Genomic DNA, 6,000 nt, shown 5'->3' with positions numbered 1-6,000 from the left:
ATATTCTTCAGAGTCGATAAAGTTACTCAGCTCCAAAGCCAAAAACATGTGTTGAAAAGCTGAGGTTCATTAAAGGCTCTTTTTTGATTCCAGCCATTTCACACACATTTTCCCTGAGCTGTGGCAAGCTTCCAGCATGGCTGAATCCAAATATTGCTCCCCTTGCAGGCACATAGTTTGCCAAGACTAAGGTTATTCCTTCTCCTTGCAATGCAGTGTTTCTTACTGACCACTGCTCTATGGAATGAACCTGGTGGCACCAGCTTGGCTGCTGCATGTGAAAAAAATTCTGATCCCTCAGTTTTGGGAGTTTTGACATGTTTATTTGCATTTATTTGCACATCTCTGGGCATTATTCAATTTTCAAACAATCATGTTGGTGGTGAGAAGTCAGGTAAACGATAAAAATTAATTGGCAAGATTTTCATTTGTAGAAAATAATTTGTCTCCTTTGTAATACACATATGTATTGTCAGGTTGGAAAGAGGAGCCTTCTTAAGAAATCAGAATCAGATTTATCAGCTCAGTTTCAGAGTCATGTTCGCTTGCTTTATTTGCATAGTGTAGCAAAGAAAATCCAGCTCTCCTGCTGTTTTCTATTTCCCAAGAGCCCCCTTCACCCCTCTCACCAGTCCTCCCTTTGCTAGTCCCATGTAAATAGAAAATGGGGTCAGCATATTTTCCTATGCAGAAAGCTTGTAACCTTCCCCCCCTGACAATTCCCATGCACAGCCATGGGAATCTAGATGGATATATCATTGCCAGAAGGGCATTTCTTCCTAAGGGCATATGAACTGCTGCCTCTATTTCCTGTCTTAGCCATAGACCTGCACAAAAAAAAGTCACAGATCACTCTGAGTTGAAAGAGACTCACAGAGATAATGAAGTCTAGCTCTTAAGTGAATGGCCCACACAGGCATTGAAACCATGGCCTTGGTGCTATTAGCACCATGCTCTAACCAGCTGAGCTAAATGGGATGCTTCTCTTTTCCTTTGCCTTCTCAAGGCCTCAGTCTTGGCAAGAGTCACGGGGCAGAGTCTGGTGACATGGAGGACATGCTGTGCTGGCTCCTTCTGGGGAACATCCCCAGTCAGGAGGGCTTTTGGCTCTCATGAAGGACAGCCCATGTCTGGGATATTCAATGTTACAACAAAGTGATATTCCCAGACCATCCATTTAGTGCTGTCCCATTTTTCTGGCAGCATCTGGAGATTGTTTCTTGGTTTTACTCAGATTGTAAGTGGTGTCAGGACTCTGCAGCCACAGACTGGCTCTGCTAACTCTGCCTCTCAGCCATAGTATGCGTCTTCTGAATAAAATCTTCACAGCTTGTGATAACATGCTTAGCTGGAGAGCTGTCCTTCATTTTGTGACAGCAACAGGTTCATCACAGTGTCTCCATTGCTGCAACATCTTTTGCATTAAAAATTAGTTTGGAGCAATGAGGCAGGCAGCAGGCACATTGTCAGTGGGTACAATCAAGCAGAGCAGAGAGGTGAGTGTGACAGAAGGAAGACTGGAGGTGCCAGCTCTTCTCAGCTCTTCAGGTATTTCAGAATAATTATTCTGGCTTTTATTTTTGGGTTCCTTAAAAAAAAGCTTTTTGCTTGTCTGGAGCTTCTGTTTCCCAGTCTCTGGAGGCTGTGCTGCTCCTCCTGTTCCACGGCGTGTCAAGCAATGCATGAAATATCACAATTACCCCAAGGGTGGCAGTCCCTGGGGAGACCTGACAGCGCAGTTCAGATCAGCAGAGACTTTGAGTTATTTTCAGATAGTCATAAAGATCATCCAGTAATTCCCTTATATATTCTACAGATTCAGATCAAGATTTTCCTCTTGCAATTTTTTATGCCAAGAGCCAAAATCAACCCTTATTTTCTCTTACAACAGGAGCAAGAGGACTCTTCATTTCAGTGATGCAATGGCAAATTATGAATTTAGGGCACCAGGCTTTAGAAGTGGTAGTCCCAAGGAAGCATATCTGCTCCTTTTTTCAGATTCAAAGAGATAAGGTCCACTGCCATTGATTTTGAGCTACTTTTAGGTATCCTTTCCTTGGCCTCTTCTTGGTCTCCTTCTTCCACAAGACATCTCCTCTCACCATACCTACTCCACTAAAATGTCAATGGATTGATTCTTCTCAGTCCTTGACAAGGGGGTTCAATCAAGCATTGGAACAGGATTCTCAGGGTGTCTGTTCATTCTCCATCCCAGGAGAGGTTAAAACTCTGGCTGGGTAAAGCTCTGAGCAATCTCCTCTCATCTCATCTTGAGCTGACCCTGCTGTCAACTGGAGTCTGGATCAGGACCCGCTGAGATCCCTCTCATCATAAATTGTCTGGTGGTCCCATAGAGTACATCAGGTCAGTATAGGATGGTCTACTTAGAGTTGCAAAATGTTAGAGGTGGTTCTTTACTGGCACCTAAGAAAGAACCCTGAGTAGAAAACCAGAAAAAAATCCATCCCTCTCCCTGTGAGAGGGAAGTGATAAATGTATAGACACAGAGTGCCTCCATCTTCATTCTGGAACAGTAAGCTAACCCATAATCTGGCAGTTTTTTGAGCACACAGAACTGGCACAGAGTTTTGGAAGACCCTCCTGTGGCTGTAAGGATTATCCCAAAGAGTGGCACTGCAGAAGATACAGAGCCCTTCTAGGGTTTAGCACCCTTGTGTGGATATCTGCTGGCACCTTTGTTGTTGTAGTAGCTTGGGCACAGCCACACTTTGGGCATCCTGTGTGGCTCCAGCTGCAGGCTGGCAGCAAGGGATGAGAAACTCACTCTCTGCAGCAGGTGGGTCAGGATGAAGCCCTGCAGGATACAGGATAGAGCTGGGTTTGTATCCTAACAGAGGCTGGTGGGCCAAGGAAAGGGACACCTAGCCCTCAACGCTGGCTATGGGGCTGTCCAGAGTTTTCAGAATTTCTCAAAGGATAAGACCATGTCAGTAATTTGCCAACATCAAATTGCTACTCTGAGCAGCATGGCCTAAGGATGACAGAGATCTAAACCCTGAGAAGCTTCAGATCTGAATATGGGATGTGACACTGAAATTGGTGGTTTGCGTAGCTTCTTGTGATTTTTTGCTCCTGTATTGCAACTACCACATAGCTGGTATGATTGCTAGCAGAAATAGCAGTTTCTGGACTTGTGGGAACTCTGATAACAGTAGGATGTTTTTCACTGTCTCAATCAGAAAGTGATCAGATCTGTAACCAAATTATATATTTGTTGTGATTGTGAAAAAAATTGTTCTACTTACAGCTCCAAACTGCTCTTGCTGTTTCAGAGTGATAACTTTTTGTTTGAATGAAATGTACATTTCTAGTCCTTGCTGCTGGAGACAAAAGCTTGAGGTCCAATAACCTGTGCAAAGACACCAGCAAAGCAGATGTGTGATAACCTATGCATTATCTCCTTCTTGCTTCTGATTTTGTCCTAGCTGAGCTCAGTACTGCCTAAGCTATGTTATCACCTACAAGATTTCCTCCAGCTGTTGAACATGCCTGGGGAATCCATTTTTCTGTTGATGGTGCCCATATCCCAAGAGCCATTTGTTACCATAACACATTGCTGAATGTTGTCCTACAACTCTGCTGCCAAAGAAGGGGCTTGGGCACACCTGAAGTGTCTCTTTGGTAATGCCAGCTAACTTGGATAAAGGGCTGAGGATGCTGATCTGCACTTAGACAGTCAGCTTTGCTGGTTGAAATCAGGGTGACTCCTTTCCACCCACACATGGTAGGATGGGCACAGCAGACCTGAAAAGGGACCTCAGTGTGTGGCCATTCCCCCATCATTAGGGCTGAATGGAAGTCCTAGGAAAAGCTCTCCACACAGGCACAGCCTCATCCTTCCTTCACAGCAGGGAGGTGATGTCTATATTTTCCCCTTTTGGATTCTGTGGTAACTTATTCTGTAGAATTTCCTTTCTTGCACTCAGGAGACCTTTTTAATTCCCTAGCTTAGCACTCCATTATAATTTTGCTGTGGAAGGAGGTGGCAATTTTTATGTCATGGTTGCTGGGCAAAGAGCAGGATCTGGATGATAAGTACAATAAAATGAAGGTGTCAGATAAGCACCTTTGCAATGCCTTAAGAATTATCTGATCTCCTCCTTCCATAAAATGAGGGTGTTTCCTCAGTCCATCCTTATTGATCACTCGTGGTCACTGACACCCTACTGGCCAGAGAACTGCCCAGGAGATCCCGTGGGCACACGCTCACAGCAGCAGCACTTAGTGTGAGCAACGTAGGCAGTTAAATCATCCTGGTTATCATCCCTTTCACTCACCCCCTGCCATGAAAAACCACTGCAAAGAAAGGAGAGGTGGGGAGAGGGAAGGGGGAAGGGGAGCTCTTGCAGGAGTTTTCACCTGGATACAGTTGCTATAGGAACCACTTACAGAGCATCTCGGTGCCTCCGCTACACAAGAAAATTTGCTTGTCCTTAATAGTGGGCAAAGAGATTTACCCATAGGTGAAGACATTTGGCCCCTGCTGACTCCCAGCAGGACAGGCTCTCCTTGGCCAGGGCAGCAGGGACCACCAGCATTTGCAGCAGGGGAAGGGGCTCCACTGTTTGATGGAACAGGACATGGAAAGAGTGATGCTCCCTCTGCATCTGCAAACAGCAGTGGTGGTGCTCAGAGCCCTGCTGAGGTTAAAGAACAGCAGTGGAGGGTCTGCAGTGGACAGGGACGATGAGAAGAAGCCAAGAGATAGGGACAGAAATCTGGGTTCTTATTGCAAAGGGTTCAGGAATAGAAAAAGTGTAATGTAAGCTCTGGAAGAAATTGAGTGGAGGAAAAGATGAGAAAAGAAATCAAAGCTGTAGGAGAGATGGGTGGCATTAAAGGTGCAAACCTCGGGGAGTGAAGCAGCATTAGTGGAAAGTGCCCAGCTTGGTATTTGTAATGTGCACAGGGATGCTAGGATAAAAGACCTAAGTAGAAAGAGCACTACCGTGTCTTTTAATATAATTTTGATAGCTTTTGCAATAGCTATTAGTTTCAGTCCTTGAAACCTCATCTTGATGAAAACTGCAGTGGTGGCTCTGTGTCATTATCCTGCTGCTGGGTGTACATTTGTTCTTGATGGTGTGGTACAAGTGCAGAGATTGCAGCTGCTGGAGCAGGGGCTTATCAGCTCTATATTAGGGCAGCTCTTGACCCTTGGTTTGTGGGGAACAGTTCATTGGCAGCCAGGAATAGACCACAGACAACAAGTTAATGACCTTTTCTCACCAGTTCAACAGGAAATGTAACTGCAAATTTGACACTGCTGGCAGAGCCTGTATCAGAGGAGAGCGGTACTAATCACTGCAGAGCAGTGAGGGGAGGCTGCAAGGAAGGGAAAAGATTAAACCAAATTACATGAAGGATGCCCAAGTTCAGCAAAGCACTTGAGTGGCTGCCTAATTTTAAACCATAACTAGCACAAAGTATGAGCCAATTTGGAGTGATCATAGAGGGAACAGTCTAAGGATGGATCAACAGAGCAGTGTTGCTTAACAGGAGCTCAAAGGAGCAGAAGAAAAGCAGAGGCACACTTTAAAATGTCTCAGACTAGGCAACAAGTGGGTGAGCAGAGGTCAGGTGAAGTAGTGCAGCATGACAGAGGAGGAAAGTGGCAGCAGTAGGAGTGAATTATAAGCTATTATGATAAACGACAAATGGATTATGGTAAATCGTCTTGATGGCCTATTTGAAGGCTGCAAATCAACAAGGGTTGGAACCTATTTACCATGAGATGCACTTTAACTTCAAAAATTAATGATACAACCCCAAACAACTTCTGCTAAATGCACCACTTCACAAAATTACACAATTTAGGTAAGGAAACCTGAATTTTATATGTCAAGTAATATAAATACAATATTTATATAATTGTATTTTTTCAAATATATGAATTTAAAAAAAAATCACGCACACAAATTGAGCAAATAAAAAGTTTATAGACTTTATGGTATAAACGTGTGCTGTTTATGCACTGCC

The sequence above is a fragment of the Agelaius tricolor genome, unplaced genomic scaffold (genome assembly GCF_023055355.1).
Source record: "Agelaius tricolor isolate 1412-34295 unplaced genomic scaffold, bAgeTri1.0.p SCAF_6, whole genome shotgun sequence".
Classification (NCBI taxonomy): domain Eukaryota; kingdom Metazoa; phylum Chordata; class Aves; order Passeriformes; family Icteridae; genus Agelaius; species Agelaius tricolor.
This window is presented reverse-complemented; position numbering follows the sequence as displayed.